This window comes from Ctenocephalides felis, unplaced genomic scaffold (genome assembly GCF_003426905.1).
Source record: "Ctenocephalides felis isolate EL2017-DRISC unplaced genomic scaffold, ASM342690v1 CF-g0.4_SCAFFOLD_02926, whole genome shotgun sequence".
NCBI lineage: Eukaryota > Metazoa > Arthropoda > Insecta > Siphonaptera > Pulicidae > Ctenocephalides > Ctenocephalides felis.
Window position 1 is genome coordinate 20,410 of NW_020539080.1, and position 12,014 is coordinate 32,423.

The 12,014-nt window shown below is 42.8% G+C and overlaps 12 non-coding genes across 12 annotated transcripts; all 12 read right to left on the reverse strand.

The window, feature by feature from the left end:
- Positions 1-508: 508 nt before the first annotated feature.
- Positions 509-580, reverse strand: Trnap-agg. Its single transcript has one exon. It is a non-coding gene; the product is annotated as a tRNA-Pro (tRNA).
- Positions 581-1,337: 757 nt separating this feature from the next.
- Positions 1,338-1,409, reverse strand: Trnap-cgg. Its single transcript has one exon. It is a non-coding gene; the product is annotated as a tRNA-Pro (tRNA).
- A 370-nt stretch (positions 1,410-1,779) lies between these two features.
- Trnan-guu lies at positions 1,780-1,853 on the reverse strand. The gene has a single exon. It is a non-coding gene; the product is annotated as a tRNA-Asn (tRNA).
- Positions 1,854-2,309: 456 nt separating this feature from the next.
- Positions 2,310-2,381, reverse strand: Trnap-ugg. Its single transcript has one exon. It is a non-coding gene; the product is annotated as a tRNA-Pro (tRNA).
- A 369-nt stretch (positions 2,382-2,750) lies between these two features.
- On the reverse strand, positions 2,751-2,824 carry Trnan-guu. Its single transcript has one exon. It is a non-coding gene; the product is annotated as a tRNA-Asn (tRNA).
- Positions 2,825-3,339: 515 nt separating this feature from the next.
- Positions 3,340-3,411, reverse strand: Trnap-agg. Its single transcript has one exon. It is a non-coding gene; the product is annotated as a tRNA-Pro (tRNA).
- Positions 3,412-3,873: 462 nt separating this feature from the next.
- Trnad-auc lies at positions 3,874-4,038 on the reverse strand. The gene is made up of 2 exons: positions 4,003-4,038; positions 3,874-3,909 (listed from the first exon to the last, which is right to left on the reverse strand). It is a non-coding gene; the product is annotated as a tRNA-Asp (tRNA).
- Positions 4,039-4,099: 61 nt separating this feature from the next.
- On the reverse strand, positions 4,100-4,171 carry Trnap-cgg. Its single transcript has one exon. It is a non-coding gene; the product is annotated as a tRNA-Pro (tRNA).
- Positions 4,172-9,766: 5,595 nt separating this feature from the next.
- Positions 9,767-9,838, reverse strand: Trnap-ugg. Its single transcript has one exon. It is a non-coding gene; the product is annotated as a tRNA-Pro (tRNA).
- Positions 9,839-10,743: 905 nt separating this feature from the next.
- On the reverse strand, positions 10,744-10,815 carry Trnap-agg. Its single transcript has one exon. It is a non-coding gene; the product is annotated as a tRNA-Pro (tRNA).
- Positions 10,816-11,029: 214 nt separating this feature from the next.
- Trnap-agg lies at positions 11,030-11,101 on the reverse strand. The gene has a single exon. It is a non-coding gene; the product is annotated as a tRNA-Pro (tRNA).
- A 150-nt stretch (positions 11,102-11,251) lies between these two features.
- Positions 11,252-11,325, reverse strand: Trnan-guu. Its single transcript has one exon. It is a non-coding gene; the product is annotated as a tRNA-Asn (tRNA).
- Between the last annotated feature and the right edge of the window lie 689 nt (positions 11,326-12,014).

Here is a 12,014-nt window from a genome sequence, read left to right on the forward strand (position 1 = left end):
CACTGTACAACATTGTAGTGAATAATATATTTTCGATCCAATATACAATATTGTAGTAAATAATATGTACTCGAATTTAAAGATATCCGGGACCTCCCGCACCCTAAGCGAAAATCATACCCCTAGACCAACGAGCGACATACTCTACCCAGTGCGTGTTTGTGTTGCATCCAATGTTCAACATTGTAGTAAATAATATGTGCTCGAATTTCAAGAAAAGTCCGGGTTCGTCCGGAATTTGAACCCGAGACCTCCCGCACCCTAAGCGGAAATCATACCCCTAGACCAACGAGCCACGCGGTATACTCAATAAACACATTTTACACATGATTTGCCACTTACGGTTATTATCTAAGCCAAAATCATACCCTAGACTAACTAGCCACGGGTTCTATCCAGTGCGTGTTTGTGTTGCATTCAATGTACAACATTATAGTAAATAATATATTCTCGATCCAATATACATTATTGTAGTAAATAATATGTGCTTAAATTTAAAGAAATGTTCGGGCTCGTCCGGGATTTGAACCCGGGACCTCCCGCACCCTAAGCGGAAATCATACCCCTAGACCAACGAGCCACGCGATATGCTCAATAAACACATTTTACATATGATTTCCCACGTACATTTATTATCTAAGCCAAAATCATACCCCTAGACCAACTAGCCACAGTTCTATCCAGTGCGTGTTTGTGTTGCATTCAATGTACAACATTGTAGTAAATAATATGTTCTCGATCCAATATACATTATTGTAGTAAATAATATGTGCTGGAATTTAAAGAAATGTCCGAGCTCGTCCGGGATTTAAACCCGGGACCTCCCGCACCCAAAACTGAAATCATACCCCAAGACCAACGAGCCGCCGGTTTCACCCAGTGCGTGTTTGTGTTGGATACAATATACAACATTGTAGTAAATAATATATTTTCGATCCAATATACAATATTGTAGTAAATAATATGTACTCGAATTTAAAGAAATGTCCGGACTCGCCTGGGAGTTGAACCCGGGACATCCCGCACCTTAAGCAGATATCATACCCCTAGACCAACGATCCTATATAAAAAATTGTAGTAAATAATAGGTACTCGATTTGAAGAAATGTCCGGGCTCGTACGGGATTTGAACCCGGGAGCTCCCGCACCCAAAGCGAAAATCATACACTGCGTATTTGTGTTGCATCCAATGTACAACATGCCACGGGTTCTACTCAATAAACACATTTTACACATGATTTGATAAGCGGAAATCATAACCCTAGACCAACAAGCCACGAGTTTTATCCAGTGCATGTGTGTGTTGGAACCAATGTACAACATTGTTGTAAATAATATGTTCTCGTCCGGGATTTGAACCCGGCACCTCCCGCACCCGAAGCGGGAATCATACCCCTAGACCAACGAGCCACGGGTTGTACCCACTGCGTATTTGTGTTGCATCCAATGTACAACATGCCAAGGGTTCTACTCAATAAACACATTTACACATGTTTTGCCACTTACGTTTAATATCTAAGCCGAAATCATAACCCTAGACTAACAAGCCACGGGTTTTATCCAGTGCATGTTTGTGTTGGAACCAATATACAACATTGTTGTAAATAATATGTTCTCGATCCACTATACAATACTGTAGTAAATAATATGTGCTCGAATTTAAAGAAATGTCCGTGCTCGTGTAAACTACATATATGATGAATGATATAATCATCAAATACTATTGGGGTATAAACAATATGCGTTGAATATTCCAGAGTATAAATAATAACTACTTTACGCCCCCGGGTGGGCTCGAACCAACAACCTTTCGGTTAACAGCCGAACGCCCTAGCCAATTGCGCCACGGAGGCTCTAATCGCTTCTCGATAATAGTAACACATCTCAATAAACACATTTTACACATGATTTGCCCATTGCGTGTTTGTGTTGCATCCAATGTACAACATTGTAGTAAATAGTACGTGCTCGAATTTATAGGGACCTCTCGCACCCTAAGCGGGAATTATACCCCAAGACCAGCGAGCCACGCGGTCTACTCAATAAACCTCTATACCAACAAGCCACGGGTTCTATCCAGTGCGTGTTTGTGTTGGATCCAATGTACAACTTTGTAGTAAATAATAGGCACTCGAATTCAAAGAAATGCCAGGGCTCGTCCGTGATTTGAACCCGGGACCTTCCGCACCCAAAGCGGGAATCATACCCCTAGACCAACTAGCCACGGGTTCTACCCAGTGCGTGTTTGTGTTGCATCCAATGTACAACATTGTAGTAAATAATAAGCACTCGAATTCAAAGAAATGTCAGGGCTCGTCCGGGATTTGAACCCGGGACCTCCCGCACCCAAAGCGGGAATCATACCCCTAGACCAACGAGCCACGAGTTGTACCCACTGCGTATTTGTGTTGCATCCAATGTACAACATGCTACGGGTTCTACTCAATAAACACATTTTACACATGATTTGCCACTTACATTTAATATCTAAGCCGAAATTATTACCCTAGACCAACAAGCCACGGGTTTTATCCAGTGTATGTTTGTGTTGGAACCAATGTACAACATTGTTGTAAATAATATGTTCTCGATCCAATATTCAATACTGTAGTAAATAATATGTGCTCGAATTTAAAGAAATGTCCGGGCTCGTGTAAACTACATATATGATGAATAATATAATCATCAAATACTATTGGGTAAAAACAATATGCATTGAATATTCCAGAGTATAAATAATAACTTCTTTACGCCCCCGGGTGGGCTCGAACCACCAACCTTTCGGTTAACAGCCGAACGCGCTAGCCAATCGCGCCACGGAGGCCCTTATCGCTTCTTGATAATAGTAGGAGTAAATTATATATAGCATAAACAATAATTATAATTATTGAACAATAATGGGTATTTAGAACAATTATTCTTATACCCATTAAACTACACTAATCTGTAACCCACGGCGCAACCAGTGCCCAATACCTGTCCATACATCGGGCCCGATTCACTTCACACACAAATAGTTAACATATACTTCACTCCTATAAACTATACAAACTATACAAAGTCTACTTTCGGTTTGAGGGACAGCTTCTGAAACGCTGTACCCCCATGTAATAAATAATATGCGCTCGAATTGAAAGAAATGCCCGCGCTCGTCCAAGATTTGAACCCGGGACCTCCCCTACCCAAAGCGGGAATCATACCCCTAGACCAACGAACCACATGTTCTACCCAGTGCGTGTTTGTGTTCCATCCAATGTACAACATTATAGTAAATAACATTCTAGATCCAATATACATTATTGTAGTAAATAATATGCGCTCGTATTTAAAGAAATGCCCGGGCTCGTCCGGGATTTGAACCCGAAACCTCCCGCACCCTAAGCGGAAATCATACCCCTAGACCAACGAGCCACGTGGTATACTCAATAAACACATTTTACACATGTTTTGCCACTTACATTTATTATCTAAGCCAAAATCATACCCCTAGACCAACTAGCCACGGGTTCTATCCAGTGCGTGTTTGTGTTGCATCCAATGTACAACATTGTAGTAAATAATACGTTCTCGATCCAATATACATTATTGTAGTAAATAATATGTAGACCAACGAGCCGCCGGTTTCACCCAGTGCGTGTTTGTGTTGGATACACTGTACAACATTGTAGTGAATAATATATTTTCGATCCAATATACAATATTGTAGTAAATAATATGTACTCGAATTTAAAGATATCCGGGACCTCCCGCACCCTAAGCGAAAATCATACCCCTAGACCAACGAGCGAAGTATTCTACCTAGTGCGTGTTTGTGTTTGATCCAATGTACAACATTGTAGTAAATAATAGGCACTCTAATTTAAAGAAATGTCAGGGCTCGTCCGGGATTTGAACCCGGGACCTCCCGCACCCAAAGCGGGAATCATACACTGCGTATTTGTGTTGCATCCAATGTACAACATGCCACGGGTTCTACTCAATAAACACATTTTACACATGATTTGATAAGCGGAAATCATAACCCTAGACCAACAAGCCACGAGTTTTATCCAGTGCATGTGTGTGTTGGAACCAATGTACAACATTGTTGTAAATAATATGTTCTCGTCCGGGATTTGAACCCGGCACCTCCCGCACCCGAAGCGGGAATCATACCCCTAGACCAACGAGCCACGGGTTGTACCCACTGCGTATTTGTGTTGCATCCAATGTACAACATGCCACGGGTTCTACTCAATAAACACATTTACACATGTTTTGCCACTTACGTTTAATATCTAAGCCAAAATCATAACCCTAGACTAACAAGCCACGGGTTTTATCCAGTGCATGTTTGTGTTGGAACCAATGTACAACATTGTTGTAAATAATATGTTCTCGATCCACTATACAATACTGTAGTAAATAATATGTGCTCGAATTTAAAGAAATGTCCGTGCTCGTGTAAACTACATATATGATGAATGATATAATCATCAAATACTATTGGGGTATAAACAATATGCGTTGAATATTCTAGAGTATAAATAATAACTACTTTACTCCCCCGGGTGGGCTCGAACCAACAACCTTTCGGTTAACAGCCGAACGCCCTAGCCAATTGCGCCACGGAGGCTCTTATCGCTTCTTGATAATAGTAACACATCTCAATAAACACATTTTACACATGACTCGGGGCTGAGGAGAAACTGCTACCGGGCGCGTCTCCACGTGTGGATTGGAGAATGCCCTCCCTGTTCTTGGCTCGCAAAGCCTGCTTAGCGGTTAGGAACATAGGGTAGGAGTGAAATAAAATAGCTCCCGTGTACAAAACTCCCCTACATGTAGGTAGGGTTGGTCACTCCACCTGACCATGCAAAGCGGAAGAACGTCAATGAGTATGGAGAACAATAAAGTAGAATCGTTTACAGTACAGAGGAGGGATACCTCAGTACCGGCGGCCGAGGGTTTGCGAACGGGCCCGAAGTCGTCGTCATCATGCGACCGTTTGGACAGCGTAGTGGACCCCATGGCTTCGCTGTCAAGAAATGCTACTGGGAGTATAAAAAAGAACGTGGAAAATCAAAGGATGGAGGCACTGAAACGCCTCGAAACACTTCTTACTGACCTTCACAAGATGATTAAGTCGAAATCTAACATTCACATGGAGATTAAGACAAAAACGAGTAGTGTTGCAACTGCTATGACGCGTTTTCTCGACCTCGATAATCGATGGTTGGAGAACCTACGGCATCCCTCACCCAAAAAAAACAGCCAAACTGTTGTGGCAATTGAAGAAGCGAGAGACACCGGAGCCGAAACCGACGATGAATCCGTCGCTGAAGAAGTAAAAAAGAAGATCTTGAGCACTGGAAAGAGAAAGGACCGGAACTCTCCAGACCCGACGTACGGTCAGGTCGTGAAAAAGAAAGATTTAAAATCAAGTCCACCGAAAATTGTGGCAGAACAGAAAGCCAAACAAAACGAGGTGACTGATTGGCATAAGGTTCAATCAAAAAAAGAAAAAAGGAGGCTAGCCAAAGAGCAGCTTGCAAAGCAGCAACCAAAAGAGCGCCGGCCGGAACCTAAGAGGAAGAAAACGCGGAAATTTCTCAAACCAGACGTAGTCCTAATTCGACCAGCAGAGAAGGCAAAGTATGCCGAAATACTACGTCGACTAAAACAGGACATTCCTGACGAGCAGGTGCGAACGACGGTAGATAAGATTAACAAGACCAGGACCGGAGACATGTTGCTTACAATCTCGAGAAAGTGTGCAGATAAAGGCCAAGGACTGCAACAGGCAATCGCGAGCATCCTTAAAGATAACGCCAAAGTGTTATGCAAAGGGCCACAAGAAATAATCGAAATCAGAGATATTGATGACGATACAACTAAGGCCGACATTCAGGCTGCTCTGAAAAATGCACTTGGAGAAGCCAGTGAAACACCGGCGGAGGCAATCAAGTTACGTAAAGCCTACAGAGGCACCCAGGTGGCTACAGTAACACTGCCAGCAGCCACGGCGCTGAAATTGCTTGAAGGAAACAGCAAAATCCGAATTGGCTGGGTAAACTGCCGTATAAAAACAACCAATAGGCCAACCAAGTGTTACAAATGTTGGCTTTTCGGGCATCACGGATTTCAGTGCAGAAGTAAAGTGATCCGTTCCAACCTTTGCATTAGGTGCGGGCAAAAAGGACACAAGATCGCCAGTTGTCCAAACCCAGCAAAATGTGCACTATGCGCTGAACACCGAAGCGCAGAGGATGCTGCCCACCATGCAGGAACCTACAGATGTCCTGTATATAAAGAGGCACTCGAGAAGGCATCAATTAAAAAATCATGAAGATATTGCAGCTTAATTTAAATCATTGTGAAGCTGCACATGATCTGCTTATGCAGACAGTACGAGAGCTGAAGCTTGATCTTGTGCTCCTAGCAGAGCCATACAAGCATCTAACTGGCGAACTATGGGAAGCGGACACAACCACTAAAGCTGTTATTTGGTCCAGTAACAAACTCACCTTCCAGGGCACAATTACCAGACGCAGCGTCGGATTTGTATCAGCAACAATAGATGGCATTCGCTTCTACAGCTGCTATGCACCACCTAGCTTCTCCTTTGTGGAATTTACTGACTTTTTGGATCGACTGACCGAGGACGCTAAGCAACATCATCCAGTTGCGATAGCCGGAGACTTCAACTCCTGGGCAGTAGACTGGGGCAGCAAGTACACAAACGTACGAGGAAAAGCAATACTAGAAGCTTTTAGTAAACTAGACGTTGTCCTGCTCAATAGTGGCGATACGCCGACCTACACCAAAGGCGACGCAAGCTCGATTATAGACCTCACTTTTGTCAGCACTAGTCTTGTCAGAGGTAACTGTAACTGGAGGGTGATGGATATGTACACAGCCAGCGACCACAACGCAATATTTTGGGAAATATCGTCCAAACAGAATCTTGAAAGACCTATCAAGCAAGTTAACTGCGCTGGTTGGAAAACAAAATCTTTTGACCGAGATGCATTGCTAGTAGCCCTTGACGTTAGCCCGATCAACACTGGATGCGCGGAAGAAAGGACCAAAACCCTGATGAAAAGAATGACCCAGGCTTGTGATGCCAGTATGCCCCGAAAGGGTGGCATAAATTTAAGACCGGCGTCTATTGGTGGAATGATAACATCAGTGTCCTTCGTAAAGAATGCCACAAAAAAAGAAGAACAGCACAGCGTGGCTATAAGCGACCTAACAGCGAGGAACTAATCGCAGAGTACAAAAAATCTCGTCGAGAATTGAATAGGGCCATTAAAGAAAGTAAACAAAGATGCTGGAAAGATCTCATTAGTGAGGTGGACAAAGACGTTTGGGGTAGGCCTTACAAGGTGGTCATGACACTGCTGAAAAAGCAACAAGTGCAGTCGCCTACGTGTCCTCATTTTCTTCGGAAAGTTGTAACTGCGCTGTTTCCACAGCAACGCAGTTTCAGCTACCAGTTGGCATCAACTAAACTGGATGGCATCCCATTGGTCACTGAAGATGAGTTAATGGAGGCATGTAACCGTATAGGAAATAATAAAGCGCCAGGATTAGATGGTATTCCTAACATTGCACTGAAAACCATCATTAAGGCAGCGCCGTCGTTATTCCTAGACGTTTACAACACATGCCTGAAAGAAGGGACTTTTCCCAGTAAGTGGAAGCAACAGCGGCTTGTACTTCTCCCTAAGAAAAATAAGCCGCCAGAAGAGCCGTCATCTTACCGTCCGCTCTGCATGCTAGATTCGGCTGGTAAGATATTGGAACGAATAATTCACCAAAGAATTGAGGCAGTCGTTGACCCACTTCTGGCGGACAACCAGTATGGATTCCGGAAAGGACGATCAACCCTGGACGCAATAAAGCTAGTTGTCGATACTGCCAAAAAAGCAATCGAAGGAACAAGATGGAAGGGAGGTACGAAAGAGTACTGCCTTGTGGCCACACTAGACATCAGGAACGCTTTCAACTGCGCAAATTGGGACTGCATAATGAAAGCTCTTGAAGAAAAGAATGTACCAGGTTACATATGTAAAATAGTGGCAAGCTATTTTACGGATAGGGTTCTGAAGTACGACACGATGAACGGCCCAAAAGAATATAATATCACCGGAGGTGTTCTTCAAGGCTCAGTTCTTGGACCACTTCTGTGGAATGTTATGTATGACGGGCTTTTGAGATTGAAAATCCCAAGACGCGCCAAACTAGTGGCATATGCAGACGACGTAGCCGTAGTGATCGTTGCGAAACATGTAGACGAAATACGTCATATTTTCGACATTACCTTCGAGAAAATAAATCAGTGGATGGACACTGTTAGTCTTCAACTAGCGACACAAAAGACGGAAGCAGTTCTCATCACCAGCAGGAAAACCATAGAGATCATTAAACTTAAAGTCGGTGAACAAGAGATTATATCACAACCTTACGTCCAATACTTGAGAGTGATGCTTGACGCCCGACTTAATTTTAAGCAGCAAGTAAAACAAGTAAGTGACAAGGCATCAGTAGTGAGTTCTTGCCTTGCACGATTGATGCCTAACATCGGCGGGCCAAAGCAGAGCAGAAGACTCACACTTTCATCAGTAGTTGCGTCAGTGCTCACTTATGGAATACCTATTTGGGCAGACGCGCTAGAGGTCCAAGAATCATGGAGGAAAGCTGGCCCTGTATACCGCTTGAGTGCGTTACGAGCAGTATGCGGCTTCCGCACAATATCTGAGGAAGCGGTATGTGTCATTGCAGGGACTCTGCCTCTTAGAGTCTTAGCTGAGAAAAAAAAAATCTTTACCAACGCAAGAGGTCAACGACACTAAGCGCTGATGATCTCAGAACCAAAGAACGTCAAAACAGCATAAGACGATGGCAATTACAGTGGGACGCGGCAGAAAAGGGTAGATGGACGCACCGTCTTATACCTAATATCAGCGTTTGGCTGAACCGGAGACATGGAGAAGTCAATTATTATTTAACGCAGATGCTGTCTGGACACGGTTGCTTTCGGGCTTATCTTCACCGATTTAAGCACGACGATTCTCCTGAATGTCCAGCTTGCCAAGGATTTAACGAAGATGCGGATCATGTTTTCTTTGTGTGTCTGCGCTTCAGTGCACAGCGGAATAAACTGGAAAGACTCTTAAAGCAAAAGATTCAACCAGAAACACTGATTGAATCAATGCTTTCATCAGAAGATGCTTGGAACGCCAGTAGTTCGTATGTTACAGAAGTCATCAAAACACTACGTTTCATTGAGAGAAAGAGAGCGAATGAAAGATATATGACATCTTAGCTACAATTAGAAAAAGCTGTTGCTAGATCCTTCCCCGCGAAGTAATGCCTAACGGCGGTTTCCGTGGGGGTTACAAGGCCTGGGGAAAGCGGAGGTTTTAGTCGGTAGTAACGTTGTTGAGTCCGACATATCCAGACAATTCTGTGTCTGTTGAATACGTAAAAGTATTTCCTTCGCTATACAAAAAAAAAAAAAAAAACATTTTACACATGATTTGCCCATTGCGTGTTTGTGTTGCATCCAATGTACAACATTGTAGTAAATAGTACGTGCTCGAATTTATAGGGACCTCCCGCACCCTAAGCGGGAATTATATCCCAAGACCAGCAAGCCACGCGGTCTACTCAATAAACCTCTATACCAACAAGCCACGGGTTCTATCCAGTGCGTGTTTGTGTTGGATCCAATGTACAACTTTGTAGTAAATAATAGGCACTCGAATTCAAAGAAATGTCAGGGCTCGTCCGTGATTTGAACCCGGGACCTCCCGCACCCAAAGCGGGAATCATACCCCTAGACCAACGAGCCACGAGTTGTACCCACTGCGTATTTGTGTTGCATCCAATGTACAACATGCTACGGGTTCTACTCAATAAACACATTTTACACATGATTTGCCACTTACGTTTAATATCTAAGCCGAAATTATAACCCTAGACCAACAAGCCACGGATTTTATCCAGTGTATGTTTGTGTTGGAACCAATGTACAACATTGTTGTAAACAATATGTTCTCGATCCAATATACAATACTGTAGTAAATAATATGCGCTCGAATTTAAAGAAATGTCCGGGCTCGTGTGAACTACATATATGATGAAAATATAATCATCAAATACTATTGGGTATAAACAATATGCATTGAATATTCCAGAGTATAAATAATAACTACTTTACGCCCCCGGTCGGCTCGGTTAACAGCCGAACGCGCTAGCCAAATGCGCCACGAAGGCTCTTATTGCTTCTTGATAATAGTAGGAGTAAATTATATATAGCATGAACAATAATTATAATTATTGAACAATAATGGGTATAAACAACAATTATTCTTATACCCATTAAACTAAACTAATCTGTAATCCACGGCGCAACCGGTGCCCAATACCTGTCCATACATCGGGCCCGATTCACTTCACACACAAATAGTTAACATTTACTTCACTCCTATAAACTATACAAACTATACAAAGTCTACTTTCGGTTTGAGGGACAGCTTCTGAAACCCAATGTACAACATTGTAGTAAATAATATGCGCTCGAATTGAAAGAAATGCCCGCGCTCGTCCAGGATTTGAACCCGGGACCTCCCCATCCAAAGCGGGAATCATACCCCTAGACCAACGAACCACATGTTCTACCCAGTGCGTGTTTGTGTTGCATCCAATGTTCAACATTGTAGTAAATAATATGTGCCCGAATTTAAAGAAAAGTACGGGCTCGTCCGGGATTTGAACCCGAAACCTCCCGCACCCTAAGCGGAAATCATACCCCTAGACCAACGAGCCACGCGGTATACTCAATAAACACATTTTACACATGAGTTGCCACTTACGTTTATTATCTAAGCCAAAATCATACCTCTAGACCAACTAGCCACGGGTTCTATCCAGTGCGTGTTTGTGTTGCATCCAATGTACAACATTATAGTAAATAACATATTCTCGATCCAATATATATTATTGTAGTAAATAATATGCGCTCGTATTTAAAGAAATGTCCGGGCTCGTCCAGGATTTGAACCCGAAACCTCCCGCACCCTAAGCGGAAATCATACCCCTAGACCAACGAGCCACGCGGTATACTCAATAAACACATTTTACATATGATTTGTCACTTACATTTATTTAAACTACATATGTAATGAATAATATAATCATCAAATACTATTGGGTATAAACAATATGCATTGAATATTCCAGGGTATAAATAATAACTACTTTACGCCCCCGGGTGGGCTCGAACCACCAACCTTTCGGTTAACAGCCGAACGCGCTAGCCAATTGCGCCACGGAGGCTCTTATCGCTTATTGATTAGTAGGAGTAAATTATATATAGCATAAACAATAATTATAATTATTAAACAATAATGGGTATAAACAACAATTATTCTTATACCCATTGAACTACACTAATCTGTAACCCACGGCGCAACCAGTGCCCAATACCTGTCCATACATTGGGCCCGATTCACTTCACACACAAATAGTTAACATTTACTTCACTCCTATAAACTATACAAACTATACAAAGTCTACTTTCGGTTTGAGGGACAGCTTCTGAAACGCTGTACCCCCATGTAATAAACAATATGCGCTCGAATTGGAAGAAATGCCCGCGCCCGTCCAAGATTTGAACCCGGGACCTCCCCTACCCAAAGCGGGAATCATACCCCTAGACCAACGAACCACATGTTCTACCCAGTGCGTGTTTGTGTTGCATCCAATGTACAACATTGTAGTAAATAATATGTTCTCGATCCAATATACATTATTGTAGTAAATAATATGTAGACCAACGAGCCGCCGGTTTCACTGTACAACATTGTAGTGAATAATATATTTTCGATCCAATATACAATATTGTAGTAAATAATATGTACTCGAATTTAAAGATATCGGGACCTCCCGCACCCAAGCGGAAATCATACCCCTAGACCAACGAGCGACATACTCTACCCAGTGCGTGTTTGTGTTGCATCCAATGT